This window comes from Rhinoderma darwinii, chromosome 3 (genome assembly GCF_050947455.1).
Source record: "Rhinoderma darwinii isolate aRhiDar2 chromosome 3, aRhiDar2.hap1, whole genome shotgun sequence".
Classification (NCBI taxonomy): Eukaryota; Metazoa; Chordata; class Amphibia; order Anura; family Rhinodermatidae; genus Rhinoderma; species Rhinoderma darwinii.
In genome coordinates this window covers 362619383-362634032 of record NC_134689.1, presented here as the reverse complement: position 1 = coordinate 362634032, position 14650 = coordinate 362619383, and the positions used below count along the sequence as shown (strand labels likewise).

Genomic DNA, 14650 nt, shown 5'->3' with positions numbered 1-14650 from the left:
ACCTCTTCCATGTATCCCCTTCAATTATGTTTATAGATCATGGGCCATGAGTAAGTTTGCTATTCCACTGGAGGTCTAAATAAAGCACAAGAAGGCAAGAAAGGAGTGCTCCAGGTGAGGCTCGAACTCACAACCTCGGCATTGCTCAACAGTAACTGCTTTATAAGTACCGTGCGCTGACCGATTGCGCCACTGGAGCTCTTACTGATGTCTGCACGCGTGTCCGTTTTCCACCGTGTGCTGACCGATTGCACCGCGGGATGAAGTGATTCCTCAAGCGTGTCTGTTTTCCATCAATTTTCAAAAACACGACAGCGTTTAAGATAGCGGTCAGTCAAGATACTGTGAGTAATAAGTCATTTACTTCTCTCTTATTAATATATAAAGAAGCATCAGTCCAGTGGATGAAGCCAGTTGAGCACTTTTAATCAGGAACTAAAACAGCAACAGCTTAACTTTAAGAAAGAAGAAAGGTAAACACCCCAGATGGGACTTGGGCCCACAATCCCTGGCTTAGGAGGCCAGTGCCTTATCCATTAGGCCACTGGGGCTGTAAACTTGCTCTGTGCCGTGGTTTTTTCTTTCCAAAGCAAGCAAACATTCACATGTGATGAGTGAGCGAGAAAGGTTTGTGTTGTACCGTTTGCTTTCCAAATCGGATAAAATCTTAACCGCATGCTTGTTTTTTTAAGAAAAGACTAGGTTCCCTTGTATTGTCGTTCTAATTGCACACTAACAGGACATTTCTAATGCAGATGATGGAAATCTTAATGGAGTGACAAAACCCTTTAAAAACTGAATACCTCTTAATATGTATTGGGACAAGTATCCAGTGAAGAACCTAGTCGAGCACTTTTAATCTTGAACTAAAACATGCTAATGGCTTTACTTTAAACCCTTGGTGACATCTCACATACAATTATGTTGCTGCTGCCAAGGGATTAGCGCATTGTCACATAACAGTACGTAACAGTGATGGAGCCGGCTCAGAAGCTGAGACAAGTACCCAGTGAAGAAGCCAGAAGAGCACTTATAATCTGGAACCATAACATGCCAATGGCTTTACTTTGAGACAGAGGAAAGGCAAACAATACAGATGGGCGTTAAAGCCACAATCCCTGGCTTAGGAGGCCAGTGCCTTATCCATTAGGCAACTGGGACTTGACTTTTTCTATAAGTGGTTGTTTTTCCAAAGCAATCAAACATTCACTTGTGACTGAGTGATCGAGAATGGTTTGTGTTCTACCGTTTGCTTTCTAGATCTGACAAAATCTTAACCACGTGCTTGCTTTTTGTAGACAAGGGAAAGAGGGTCCCTTGTCTTTTCAATATGATCACACACTTACAGGACTCTGCTAATAAAGATGAAGGAAAGCTTATTGGAGGGCCAAAACCTTTAAAATACCTCTTAATATGTATTGGGACAAGTATCCAGTAAAGAAGCAAGTTGAGCACTTTTAATCTGGAACTAAAACATGCCAATGGCTTTTATTTAAGAAAGAGAAAAGGCAAACACCACAGATGGGACTCACCCTTAAAAACGGTATACCTCTTCCATGTATCCCCTTCAATTATGTTTATAGATCATGGGCCATGAGTAAGTTTGCTATTCCACTGGAGGTCTAAATAAAGCACAAGAAGGCAAGAAAGGAGTGCTCCAGGTGAGGCTCGAACTCACAACCTCGGCATTGCTCAACAGTTACTGCTTTATAAATACCGTGCGCTGACCGATTGCGCCACTGGAGCTCTTACTGATGTCTGCACGCGTGTCCGTTTTCCACCGTGTGCTGACCGATTGCACCGCGGGATGAAGTGATTCCTCAAGCGTGTCTGTTTTCCATCAATTTTCAAAAACACGACAGCGTTTAAGATAGCGGTCAGTCAAGATACTGTGAGTAATAAGTCATTTACTTCTCTCTGATTAATATATAAAGAAGCATCAGTCCAGTGGATGAAGCCAGTTGAGCACTTTTAATCAGGAACTAAAACAGCAACAGCTTAACTTTAAGAAAGATGAAAGGTAAACACCCCAGATGGGACTTGAACCCACAATCCCTGGCCTAGGAGGCCAGTGCCTTATCCATTAGGCCACTGGGGCTGTAAACTTTCTCTGCGCCGTGGTTTTTTCTTTCCAAAGCAAGCAAACATTCACATGTGATGAGTGAGCGAGAAAGGTTTGTGTTGTACCGTTTGCTTTCCAAATCGGATAAAATCTTAACCGCATGCTTGATTTTTTAAGAAAAGACTAGGTTCCCTTGTATTGTCGTTCTAATTGCACACTAACAGGACATTTCTAATGCAGATGAAGGAAATCTTAATGGAGTGACAAAACCCTTTAAAAACTGAATACCTCTTAATATGTATTGGGACAAGTATCCAGTGAAGAACCTAGTCGAGCACTTTTAATCTTGAACTAAAACATGCTAATGGCTTTACTTTAAACCCTTGGTGACATCTCACATACAATTATGTTGCTGCTGCCAAGGGATTAGCGCATCGTCACATAACAGTACGTAACAGTGATGGAGCCGGCTCAGAAGCTGGGACAAGTACCCAGTGAAGAAGCCAGAAGAGCACTTATAATCTGGAACCATAACATGCCAATGGCTTTACTTTGAGACAGAGGAAAGGCAAACAATACAGATGGGCGTTAAAGCCACAATCCCTGGCTTAGGAGGCCAGTGCCTTATCCATTAGGCAACTGGGACTTGACTTTTTCTATAAGTGGTTGTTTTTCCAAAGCAATCAAACATTCACTTGTGACTGAGTGATCGAGAATGGTTTGTGTTCTACCGTTTGCTTTCTAGATCTGACAAAATCTTAACCACGTGCATGCTTTTTGTAGACAAGGGAAAGAGGGTCCCTTGTCTTTTCATTATGATCACACACTTACAGGACTCTGCTAATAAAGATGAAGGAAAGCTTATTGGAGGGCCAAAACCTTTAAAAATACCTCTTAATATATATTGGGACAAGTATCCAGTAAAGAAGCAAGTTGAGCACTTTTAATCTGGAACTAAAACATGCCAATGGCTTTTATTTAAGAAAGAGAAAAGGCAAACACCACAGATGGGACTCACCCTTAAAAACGGTATACCTCTTCCATGTATCCCCTTCAATTATGTTTATAGATCATGGGCCATGAGTAAGTTTGCTATTCCACTGGAGGTCTAAATAAAGCACAAGAAGGCAAGAAAGGAGTGCTCCAGGTGAGGCTCGAACTCACAACCTCGGCATTGCTCAACAGTAACTGCTTTATAAGTACCGTGCGCTGACCGATTGCGCCACTGGAGCTCTTACTGATGTCTGCACGCGTGTCCGTTTTCCACCGTGTGCTGACCGATTGCACCGCGGGATGAAGTGATTCCTCAAGCGTGTCTGTTTTCCATCAATTTTCAAAAACACGACAGCGTTTAAGATAGCGGTCAGTCAAGATACTGTGAGTAATAAGTCATTTACTTCTCTCTTATTAATATATAAAGAAGCATCAGTCCAGTGGATGAAGCCAGTTGAGCACTTTTAATCAGGAACTAAAACAGCAACAGCTTAACTTTAAGAAAGAAGAAAGGTAAACACCCCAGATGGGACTTGGGCCCACAATCCCTGGCTTAGGAGGCCAGTGCCTTATCCATTAGGCCACTGGGGCTGTAAACTTGCTCTGTGCCGTGGTTTTTTCTTTCCAAAGCAAGCAAACATTCACATGTGATGAGTGAGCGAGAAAGGTTTGTGTTGTACCGTTTGCTTTCCAAATCGGATAAAATCTTAACCGCATGCTTGTTTTTTTAAGAAAAGACTAGGTTCCCTTGTATTGTCGTTCTAATTGCACACTAACAGGACATTTCTAATGCAGATGATGGAAATCTTAATGGAGTGACAAAACCCTTTAAAAACTGAATACCTCTTAATATGTATTGGGACAAGTATCCAGTGAAGAACCTAGTCGAGCACTTTTAATCTTGAACTAAAACATGCTAATGGCTTTACTTTAAACCCTTGGTGACATCTCACATACAATTATGTTGCTGCTGCCAAGGGATTAGCGCATTGTCACATAACAGTACGTAACAGTGATGGAGCCGGCTCAGAAGCTGAGACAAGTACCCAGTGAAGAAGCCAGAAGAGCACTTATAATCTGGAACCATAACATGCCAATGGCTTTACTTTGAGACAGAGGAAAGGCAAACAATACAGATGGGCGTTAAAGCCACAATCCCTGGCTTAGGAGGCCAGTGCCTTATCCATTAGGCAACTGGGACTTGACTTTTTCTATAAGTGGTTGTTTTTCCAAAGCAATCAAACATTCACTTGTGACTGAGTGATCGAGAATGGTTTGTGTTCTACCGTTTGCTTTCTAGATCTGACAAAATCTTAACCACGTGCTTGCTTTTTGTAGACAAGGGAAAGAGGGTCCCTTGTCTTTTCAATATGATCACACACTTACAGGACTCTGCTAATAAAGATGAAGGAAAGCTTATTGGAGGGCCAAAACCTTTAAAATACCTCTTAATATGTATTGGGACAAGTATCCAGTAAAGAAGCAAGTTGAGCACTTTTAATCTGGAACTAAAACATGCCAATGGCTTTTATTTAAGAAAGAGAAAAGGCAAACACCACAGATGGGACTCACCCTTAAAAACGGTATACCTCTTCCATGTATCCCCTTCAATTATGTTTATAGATCATGGGCCATGAGTAAGTTTGCTATTCCACTGGAGGTCTAAATAAAGCACAAGAAGGCAAGAAAGGAGTGCTCCAGGTGAGGCTCGAACTCACAACCTCGGCATTGCTCAACAGTTACTGCTTTATAAGTACCGTGCGCTGACCGATTGCGCCACTGGAGCTCTTACTGATGTCTGCACGCGTGTCCGTTTTCCACCGTGTGCTGACCGATTGCACCGCGGGATGAAGTGATTCCTCAAGCGTGTCTGTTTTCCATCAATTTTCAAAAACACGACAGCGTTTAAGATAGCGGTCAGTCAAGATACTGTGAGTAATAAGTCATTTACTTCTCTCTGATTAATATATAAAGAAGCATCAGTCCAGTGGATGAAGCCAGTTGAGCACTTTTAATCAGGAACTAAAACAGCAACAGCTTAACTTTAAGAAAGAAGAAAGGTAAACACCCCAGATGGGACTTGGGCCCACAATCCCTGGCTTAGGAGGCCAGTGCCTTATCCATTAGGCCACTGGGGCTGTAAACTTGCTCTGTGCCGTGGTTTTTTCTTTCCAAAGCAAGCAAACATTCACATGTGATGAGTGAGCGAGAAAGGTTTGTGTTGTACCGTTTGCTTTCCAAATCGGATAAAATCTTAACCGCATGCTTGTTTTTTTAAGAAAAGACTAGGTTCCCTTGTATTGTCGTTCTAATTGCACACTAACAGGACATTTCTAATGCAGATGATGGAAATCTTAATGGAGTGACAAAACCCTTTAAAAACTGAATACCTCTTAATATGTATTGGGACAAGTATCCAGTGAAGAACCTAGTCGAGCACTTTTAATCTTGAACTAAAACATGCTAATGGCTTTACTTTAAACCCTTGGTGACATCTCACATACAATTATGTTGCTGCTGCCAAGGGATTAGCGCATTGTCACATAACAGTACGTAACAGTGATGGAGCCGGCTCAGAAGCAGAGACAAGTACCCAGTGAAGAAGCCAGAAGAGCACTTATAATCTGGAACCATAACATGCCAATGGCTTTACTTTGAGACAGAGGAAAGGCAAACAATACAGATGGGCGTTAAAGCCACAATCCCTGGCTTAGGAGGCCAGTGCCTTATCCATTAGGCAACTGGGACTTGACTTTTTCTATAAGTGGTTGTTTTTCCAAAGCAATCAAACATTCACTTGTGACTGAGTGATCGAGAATGGTTTGTGTTCTACCGTTTGCTTTCTAGATCTGACAAAATCTTAACCACGTGCTTGCTTTTTGTAGACAAGGGAAAGAGGGTCCCTTGTCTTTTCAATATGATCACACACTTACAGGACTCTGCTAATAAAGATGAAGGAAAGCTTATTGGAGGGCCAAAACCTTTAAAATACCTCTTAATATGTATTGGGACAAGTATCCAGTAAAGAAGCAAGTTGAGCACTTTTAATCTGGAACTAAAACATGCCAATGGCTTTTATTTAAGAAAGAGAAAAGGCAAACACCACAGATGGGACTCACCCTTAAAAACGGTATACCTCTTCCATGTATCCCCTTCAATTATGTTTATAGATCATGGGCCATGAGTAAGTTTGCTATTCCACTGGAGGTCTAAATAAAGCACAAGAAGGCAAGAAAGGAGTGCTCCAGGTGAGGCTCGAACTCACAACCTCGGCATTGCTCAACAGTTACTGCTTTATAAGTACCGTGCGCTGACCGATTGCGCCACTGGAGCTCTTACTGATGTCTGCACGCGTGTCCGTTTTCCACCGTGTGCTGACCGATTGCACCGCGGGATGAAGTGATTCCTCAAGCGTGTCTGTTTTCCATCAATTTTCAAAAACACGACAGCGTTTAAGATAGCGGTCAGTCAAGATACTGTGAGTAATAAGTCATTTACTTCTCTCTGATTAATATATAAAGAAGCATCAGTCCAGTGGATGAAGCCAGTTGAGCACTTTTAATCAGGAACTAAAACAGCAACAGCTTAACTTTAAGAAAGATGAAAGGTAATCACCCCAGATGGGACTTGAACCCACAATCCCTGGCCTAGGAGGCCAGTGCCTTATCCATTAGGCCACTGGGGCTGTAAACTTGCTCTGCGCCGTGGTTTTTTCTTTCCAAAGCAAGCAAACATTCACATGTGATGAGTGAGCGAGAAAGGTTTGTGTTGTACCGTTTGCTTTCCAAATCGGATAAAATCTTAACCGCATGCTTGATTTTTTAAGAAAAGACTAGGTTCCCTTGTATTGTCGTTCTAATTGCACACTAACAGGACATTTCTAATGCAGATGAAGGAAATCTTAATGGAGTGACAAAACCCTTTAAAAACTGAATACCTCTTAATATGTATTGGGACAAGTATCCAGTGAAGAACCTAGTCGAGCACTTTTAATCTTGAACTAAAACATGCTAATGGCTTTACTTTAAACCCTTGGTGACATCTCACATACAATTATGTTGCTGCTGCCAAGGGATTAGCGCATCGTCACATAACAGTACGTAACAGTGATGGAGCCGGCTCAGAAGCTGGGACAAGTACCCAGTGAAGAAGCCAGAAGAGCACTTATAATCTGGAACCATAACATGCCAATGGCTTTACTTTGAGACAGAGGAAAGGCAAACAATACAGATGGGCGTTAAAGCCACAATCCCTGGCTTAGGAGGCCAGTGCCTTATCCATTAGGCAACTGGGACTTGACTTTTTCTATAAGTGGTTGTTTTTCCAAAGCAATCAAACATTCACTTGTGACTGAGTGATCGAGAATGGTTTGTGTTCTACCGTTTGCTTTCTAGATCTGACAAAATCTTAACCACGTGCTTGCTTTTTGTAGACAAGGGAAAGAGGGTCCCTTGTCTTTTCATTATGATCACACACTTACAGGACTCTGCTAATAAAGATGAAGGAAAGCTTATTGGAGGGCCAAAACCTTTAAAAATACCTCTTAATATATATTGGGACAAGTATCCAGTAAAGAAGCAAGTTGAGCACTTTTAATCTGGAACTAAAACATGCCAATGGCTTTTATTTAAGAAAGAGAAAAGGCAAACACCACAGATGGGACTCACCCTTAAAAACGGTATACCTCTTCCATGTATCCCCTTCAATTATGTTTATAGATCATGGGCCATGAGTAAGTTTGCTATTCCACTGGAGGTCTAAATAAAGCACAAGAAGGGAGTGCTCCAGGTGAGGCTCGAACTCACAACCTCGGCATTGCTCAATAGTTACTGCTTTATAAGTACCGTGCGCTGACCGATTGCGCCACTGGAGCTCTTACTGATGTCTGCACGCGTGTCCGTTTTCCACCGTGTGCTGACCGATTGCACCGCGGGATGAAGTGATGACTCAAGCGTGTCTGTTTTCCATCAATTTTCAAAAACACGACAGCGTTTAAGATAGCGGTCAGTCAAGATACTGTGAGTAATAAGTCATTTACTTCTCTCTTATTAATATATAAAGAAGCATCAGTCCAGTGGATGAAGCCAGTTGAGCACTTTTAATCAGGAACTAAAACAGCAACAGCTTAACTTTAAGAAAGATGAAAGGTAATCACCCCAGATGGGACTTGAACCCACAATCCCTGGCCTAGGAGGCCAGTGCCTTATCCATTAGGCCACTGGGGCTGTAAACTTGCTCTGCGCCGTGGTTTTTTCTTTCCAAAGCAAGCAAACATTCACATGTGATGAGTGAGCGAGAAAGGTTTGTGTTGTACCGTTTGCTTTCCAAATCGGATAAAATCTTAACCGCATGCTTGATTTTTTAAGAAAAGACTAGGTTCCCTTGTATTGTCGTTCTAATTGCACACTAACAGGACATTTCTAATGCAGATGAAGGAAATCTTAATGGAGTGACAAAACCCTTTAAAAACTGAATACCTCTTAATATGTATTGGGACAAGTATCCAGTGAAGAACCTAGTCGAGCACTTTTAATCTTGAACTAAAACATGCTAATGGCTTTACTTTAAACCCTTGGTGACATCTCACATACAATTATGTTGCTGCTGCCAAGGGATTAGCGCATTGTCACATAACAGTACGTAACAGTGATGGAGCCGGCTCAGAAGCAGAGACAAGTACCCAGTGAAGAAGCCAGAAGAGCACTTATAATCTGGAACCATAACATGCCAATGGCTTTACTTTGAGACAGAGGAAAGGCAAACAATACAGATGGGGGTTAAAGCCACAATCCCTGGCTTAGGAGGCCAGTGCCTTATCCATTAGGCAACTGGGACTTGACTTTTTCTATAAGTGGTTGTTTTTCCAAAGCAATCAAACATTCACTTGTGACTGAGTGATCGAGAATGGTTTGTGTTCTACCGTTTGCTTTCTAGATCTGACAAAATCTTAACCACGTGCTTGCTTTTTGTAGACAAGGGAAAGAGGGTCCCTTGTCTTTTCAATATGATCACACACTTACAGGACTCTGCTAATAAAGATGAAGGAAAGCTTATTGGAGGGCCAAAACCTTTAAAATACCTCTTAATATGTATTGGGACAAGTATCCAGTAAAGAAGCAAGTTGAGCACTTTTAATCTGGAACTAAAACATGCCAATGGCTTTTATTTAAGAAAGAGAAAAGGCAAACACCACAGATGGGACTCACCCTTAAAAACGGTATACCTCTTCCATGTATCCCCTTCAATTATGTTTATAGATCATGGGCCATGAGTAAGTTTGCTATTCCACTGGAGGTCTAAATAAAGCACAAGAAGGCAAGAAAGGAGTGCTCCAGGTGAGGCTCGAACTCACAACCTCGGCATTGCTCAACAGTTACTGCTTTATAAGTACCGTGCGCTGACCGATTGCGCCACTGGAGCTCTTACTGATGTCTGCACGCGTGTCCGTTTTCCACCGTGTGCTGACCGATTGCACCGCGGGATGAAGTGATTCCTCAAGCGTGTCTGTTTTCCATCAATTTTCAAAAACACGACAGCGTTTAAGATAGCGGTCAGTCAAGATACTGTGAGTAATAAGTCATTTACTTCTCTCTGATTAATATATAAAGAAGCATCAGTCCAGTGGATGAAGCCAGTTGAGCACTTTTAATCAGGAACTAAAACAGCAACAGCTTAACTTTAAGAAAGATGAAAGGTAATCACCCCAGATGGGACTTGAACCCACAATCCCTGGCCAAGGAGGCCAGTGCCTTATCCATTAGGCCACTGGGGCTGTAAACTTGCTCTGCGCCGTGGTTTTTTCTTTCCAAAGCAAGCAAACATTCACATGTGATGAGTGAGCGAGAAAGGTTTGTGTTGTACCGTTTGCTTTCCAAATCGGATAAAATCTTAACCGCATGCTTGATTTTTTAAGAAAAGACTAGGTTCCCTTGTATTGTCGTTCTAATTGCACACTAACAGGACATTTCTAATGCAGATGAAGGAAATCTTAATGGAGTGACAAAACCCTTTAAAAACTGAATACCTCTTAATATGTATTGGGACAAGTATCCAGTGAAGAACCTAGTCGAGCACTTTTAATCTTGAACTAAAACATGCTAATGGCTTTACTTTAAACCCTTGGTGACATCTCACATACAATTATGTTGCTGCTGCCAAGGGATTAGCGCATCGTCACATAACAGTACGTAACAGTGATGGAGCCGGCTCAGAAGCTGGGACAAGTACCCAGTGAAGAAGCCAGAAGAGCACTTATAATCTGGAACCATAACATGCCAATGGCTTTACTTTGAGACAGAGAAAAGGCAAACAATACAGATGGGCGTTAAAGCCACAATCCCTGGCTTAGGAGGCCAGTGCCTTATCCATTAGGCAACTGGGACTTGACTTGTTCTATAAGTGGTTGTTTTTCCAAAGCAATCAAACATTCACTTGTGACTGAGTGATCAAGAATGGTTTGTGTTCTACCGTTTGCTTTTTAGATCTGACAAAATCTTAACCACGTGGTTGCTTTTTGTAGACAAAGGAAAGAGGGTCCCTTGTCTTTTCATTATGATCACACACTTACAGGACTCTGCTAATAAAGATGAAGGAAAGCTTATTGGAGGGCCAAAACCTTTAAAAATACCTCTTAATATATATTGGGACAAGTATCCAGTAAAGAAGCAAGTTGAGCACTTTTAATCTGGAACTAAAACATGCCAATGGCTTTTATTTAAGAAAGAGAAAAGGCAAACACCACAGATGGGACTCACCCTTAAAAACGGTATACCTCTTCCATGTATCCCCTTCAATTATGTTTATAGATCATGGGCCATGAGTAAGTTTGCTATTCCACTGGAGGTCTAAATAAAGCACAAGAAGGCAAGAAAGGAGTGCTCCAGGTGAGGCTCGAACTCACAACCTCGGCATTGCTCAACAGTTACTGCTTTATAAGTACCGTGCGCTGACCGATTGCGCCACTGGAGCTCTTACTGATGTCTGCACGCGTGTCCGTTTTCCACCGTGTGCTGACCGATTGCACCGCGGGATGAAGTGATTCCTCAAGCGTGTCTGTTTTCCATCAATTTTCAAAAACACGACAGCGTTTAAGATAGCGGTCAGTCAAGATACTGTGAGTAATAAGTCATTTACTTCTCTCTTATTAATATATAAAGAAGCATCAGTCCAGTGGATGAAGCCAGTTGAGCACTTTTAATCAGGAACTAAAACAGCAACAGCTTAACTTTAAGAAAGAAGAAAGGTAAACACCCCAGATGGGACTTGAACCCACAATCCCTGGCTTAGGAGGCCAGTGCCTTATCCATTAGGCCACTGGGGCTGTAAACTTGCTCTGCGCCGTGGTTTTTTCTTTCCAAAGCAAGCAAACATTCACATGTGATGAGTGAGCGAGAAAGGTTTGTGTTGTACCGTTTGCTTTCCAAATCGGATAAAATCTTAACCGCATGCTTGTTTTTTTAAGAAAAGACTAGGTTCCCTTGTATTGTCGTTCTAATTGCACACTAACAGGACATTTCTAATGCAGATGAAGGAAATCCTAATGGAGTGACAAAACTCTTTAAAAACTGAATACCTCTTAATATGTATTGGGACAAGTATCCAGTGAAGAACCTAGTCGAGCACTTTTAATCTTGAACTAAAACATGCTAATGGCTTTACTTTAAACCCTTGGTGACATCTCACATACAATTATGTTGCTGCTGCCAAGGGATTAGCGCATCGTCACATAACAGTACGTAACAGTGATGGAGCCGGCACAGAAGCTGGGACAAGTACCCAGTGAAGAAGCCAGAAGAGCACTTATAATCTGGAACCATAACATGCCAATGGCTTTACTTTGAGACAGAGGAAAGGCAAACAATACAGATGGGCGTTAAAGCCACAATCCCTGGCTTAGGAGGCCAGTGCCTTATCCATTAGGCAACTGGGACTTTACTTTTTCTATAAGTGGTTGTTTTTCCAAAGCAATCAAACATTCACTTGTGACTGAGTGATCGAGAATGGTTTGTGTTCTACCGTTTGCTTTCTAGATCTGACAAAATCTTAACCACGTGCTTGCTTTTTGTAGACAAGGGAAAGAGGGTCCCTTGTCTTTTCATTATGATCACACACTTACAGGACTCTGCTAATAAAGATGAAGGAAAGCTTATTGGAGGGCCAAAACCTTTAAAAATACCTCTTAATATATATTGGGACAAGTATCCAGTAAAGAAGCAAGTTGAGCACTTTTAATCTGGAACTAAAACATGCCAATGGCTTTTATTTAAGAAAGAGAAAAGGCAAACACCACAGATGGGACTCACCCTTAAAAACGGTATACCTCTTCCATGTATCCCCTTCAATTATGTTTATAGATCATGGGCCATGAGTAAGTTTGCTATTCCACTGGAGGTCTAAATAAAGCACAAGAAGGCAAGAAAGGAGTGCTCCAGGTGAGGCTCGAACTCACAACCTCGGCATTGCTCAACAGTTACTGCTTTATAAGTACCGTGCGCTGACCGATTGCGCCACTGGAGCTCTTACTGATGTCTGCACGCGTGTCCGTTTTCCACCGTGTGCTGACCGATTGCACCGCGGGATGAAGTGATTCCTCAAGCGTGTCTGTTTTCCATCAATTTTCAAAAACACGACAGCGTTTAAGATAGCGGTCAGTCAAGATACTGTGAGTAATAAGTCATTTAATTCTCTCTGATTAATATATAAAGAAGCATCAGTCCAGTGGATGAAGCCAGTTGAGCACTTTTAATCAGGAACTAAAACAGCAACAGCTTAACTTTAAGAAAGAAGAAAGGTAAACACCCCAGATGGGACTTGAACCCACAATCCCTGGCTTAGGAGGCCAGTGCCTTATCCATTAGGCCACTGGGGCTGTAAACTTGCTTTGCGCCGTGGTTTTTTCTTTCCAAAGCAAGCAAACATTCACATGTGATGAGTGAGCGAGAAAGGTTTGTGTTGTACCGTTTGCTTTCCAAATCGGATAAAATCTTAACCGCATGCTTGTTTTTTTAAGAAAAGACTAGGTTCCCTTGTATTGTCGTTCTAATTGCACACTAACAGGACATTTCTAATGCAGATGAAGGAAATCCTAATGGAGTGACAAAACCCTTTAAAAACTGAATACCTCTTAATATGTATTGGGACAAGTATCCAGTGAAGAACCTAGTCGAGCACTTTTAATCTTGAACTAAAACATGCTAATGGCTTTACTTTAAACCCTTGGTGACATCTCACATACAATTATGTTGCTGCTGCCAAGGGATTAGCGCATCGTCACATAACAGTACGTAACAGTGATGGAGCCGGCCCAGAAGCTGGGACAAGTACCCAGTGAAGAAGCCAGAAGAGCACTTATAATCTGGAACCATAACATGCCAATGGCTTTACTTTGAGACAGAGGAAAGGCAAACAATACAGATGGGCGTTAAAGCCACAATCCCTGGCTTAGGAGGCCAGTGCCTTATCCATTAGGCAACTGGGACTTGACTTTTTCTATAAGTGGTTGTTTTTCCAAAGCAATCAAACATTCACTTGTGACTGAGTGATCGAGAATGGTTTGTGTTCTACCGTTTGCTTTCTAGATCTGACAAAATCTTAACCACGTGCTTGCTTTTTGTAGACAAGGGAAAGAGGGTCCCTTGTCTTTTCATTATGATCACACACTTACAGGACTCTGCTAATAAAGATGAAGGAAAGCTTATTGGAGGGCCAAAACCTTTAAAAATACCTCTTAATATATATTGGGACAAGTATCCAGTAAAGAAGCAAGTTGAGCACTTTTAATCTGGAACTAAAACATGCCAATGGCTTTTATTTAAGAAAGAGAAAAGGCAAACACCACAGATGGGACTCACCCTTAAAAACGGTATACATCTTCCATGTATCCCCTTCAATTATGTTTATAGATCATGGGCCATGAGTAAGTTTGCTATTCCACTGGAGGTCTAAATAAAGCACAAGAAGGCAAGAAAGGAGTGCTCCAGGTGAGGCTCGAACTCACAACCTCGGCATTGCTCAACAGTTACTGCTTTATAAGTACCGTGCGCTGACCGATTGCGCCACTGGAGCTCTTACTGATGTCTGCACGCGTGTCCGTTTTCCACCGTGTGCTGACCGATTGCACCGCGGGATGAAGTGATTCCTCAAGCGTGTCTGTTTTCCATCAATTTTCAAAAACACGACAGCGTTTAAGATAGCGGTCAGTCAAGATACTGTGAGTAATAAGTCATTTACTTCTCTCTTATTAATATATAAAGAAGCATCAGTCCAGTGGATGAAGCCAGTTGAGCACTTTTAATCAGGAACTAAAACAGCAACAGCTTAACTTTAAGAAAGATGAAAGGTAAACACCCCAGATGGGACTTGAACCCACAATCCCTGGCTTAGGAGGCCAGTGCCTTATCCATTAGGCCACTGGGGCTGTAAATTTGCTCTGCGCCGTGGTTTTTTCTTTCCAAAGCAAGCAAACATTCACATGTGATGAGTGAGCGAGAAAGGTTTGTGTTGTACCGTTTGCTTTCCAAATCGGATAAAATCTTAACCGCATGCTTGTTTTTTTAAGAAAAGACTAGGTTCCCTTGTATTGTCGTTCTAATTGCA

General features: G+C 41.9%; 16 non-coding genes across 16 annotated transcripts; all 16 read right to left on the bottom strand.

Moving 5' to 3' along the window:
* Positions 1 to 106: 106 nt before the first annotated feature.
* On the bottom strand, positions 107 to 199 carry TRNAI-UAU (transfer RNA isoleucine (anticodon UAU)). Its single transcript is given in 2 exon segments — positions 107 to 142; positions 162 to 199. It is a non-coding gene; the product is annotated as a tRNA-Ile (tRNA).
* A 1454-nt stretch (positions 200 to 1653) lies between these two features.
* Positions 1654 to 1746, bottom strand: TRNAI-UAU (transfer RNA isoleucine (anticodon UAU)). Its single transcript is given in 2 exon segments — positions 1654 to 1689; positions 1709 to 1746. It is a non-coding gene; the product is annotated as a tRNA-Ile (tRNA).
* Positions 1747 to 2025: 279 nt separating this feature from the next.
* Positions 2026 to 2098, bottom strand: TRNAR-CCU (transfer RNA arginine (anticodon CCU)). Its single transcript has one exon. It is a non-coding gene; the product is annotated as a tRNA-Arg (tRNA).
* A 1103-nt stretch (positions 2099 to 3201) lies between these two features.
* On the bottom strand, positions 3202 to 3294 carry TRNAI-UAU (transfer RNA isoleucine (anticodon UAU)). The gene is given in 2 exon segments: positions 3202 to 3237; positions 3257 to 3294. It is a non-coding gene; the product is annotated as a tRNA-Ile (tRNA).
* Positions 3295 to 4748: 1454 nt separating this feature from the next.
* Positions 4749 to 4841, bottom strand: TRNAI-UAU (transfer RNA isoleucine (anticodon UAU)). Its single transcript is given in 2 exon segments — positions 4749 to 4784; positions 4804 to 4841. It is a non-coding gene; the product is annotated as a tRNA-Ile (tRNA).
* A 1454-nt stretch (positions 4842 to 6295) lies between these two features.
* On the bottom strand, positions 6296 to 6388 carry TRNAI-UAU (transfer RNA isoleucine (anticodon UAU)). The gene is given in 2 exon segments: positions 6296 to 6331; positions 6351 to 6388. It is a non-coding gene; the product is annotated as a tRNA-Ile (tRNA).
* Positions 6389 to 6667: 279 nt separating this feature from the next.
* On the bottom strand, positions 6668 to 6740 carry TRNAR-CCU (transfer RNA arginine (anticodon CCU)). The gene has a single exon. It is a non-coding gene; the product is annotated as a tRNA-Arg (tRNA).
* A 1095-nt stretch (positions 6741 to 7835) lies between these two features.
* TRNAI-UAU (transfer RNA isoleucine (anticodon UAU)) lies at positions 7836 to 7928 on the bottom strand. Its single transcript is given in 2 exon segments — positions 7836 to 7871; positions 7891 to 7928. It is a non-coding gene; the product is annotated as a tRNA-Ile (tRNA).
* A 279-nt stretch (positions 7929 to 8207) lies between these two features.
* TRNAR-CCU (transfer RNA arginine (anticodon CCU)) lies at positions 8208 to 8280 on the bottom strand. The gene has a single exon. It is a non-coding gene; the product is annotated as a tRNA-Arg (tRNA).
* Positions 8281 to 9382: 1102 nt separating this feature from the next.
* On the bottom strand, positions 9383 to 9475 carry TRNAI-UAU (transfer RNA isoleucine (anticodon UAU)). The gene is given in 2 exon segments: positions 9383 to 9418; positions 9438 to 9475. It is a non-coding gene; the product is annotated as a tRNA-Ile (tRNA).
* Positions 9476 to 10930: 1455 nt separating this feature from the next.
* TRNAI-UAU (transfer RNA isoleucine (anticodon UAU)) lies at positions 10931 to 11023 on the bottom strand. Its single transcript is given in 2 exon segments — positions 10931 to 10966; positions 10986 to 11023. It is a non-coding gene; the product is annotated as a tRNA-Ile (tRNA).
* A 279-nt stretch (positions 11024 to 11302) lies between these two features.
* TRNAR-CCU (transfer RNA arginine (anticodon CCU)) lies at positions 11303 to 11375 on the bottom strand. Its single transcript has one exon. It is a non-coding gene; the product is annotated as a tRNA-Arg (tRNA).
* Positions 11376 to 12478: 1103 nt separating this feature from the next.
* On the bottom strand, positions 12479 to 12571 carry TRNAI-UAU (transfer RNA isoleucine (anticodon UAU)). Its single transcript is given in 2 exon segments — positions 12479 to 12514; positions 12534 to 12571. It is a non-coding gene; the product is annotated as a tRNA-Ile (tRNA).
* A 279-nt stretch (positions 12572 to 12850) lies between these two features.
* On the bottom strand, positions 12851 to 12923 carry TRNAR-CCU (transfer RNA arginine (anticodon CCU)). Its single transcript has one exon. It is a non-coding gene; the product is annotated as a tRNA-Arg (tRNA).
* Positions 12924 to 14026: 1103 nt separating this feature from the next.
* On the bottom strand, positions 14027 to 14119 carry TRNAI-UAU (transfer RNA isoleucine (anticodon UAU)). The gene is given in 2 exon segments: positions 14027 to 14062; positions 14082 to 14119. It is a non-coding gene; the product is annotated as a tRNA-Ile (tRNA).
* Positions 14120 to 14398: 279 nt separating this feature from the next.
* On the bottom strand, positions 14399 to 14471 carry TRNAR-CCU (transfer RNA arginine (anticodon CCU)). Its single transcript has one exon. It is a non-coding gene; the product is annotated as a tRNA-Arg (tRNA).
* Positions 14472 to 14650: the final 179 nt, after the last annotated feature.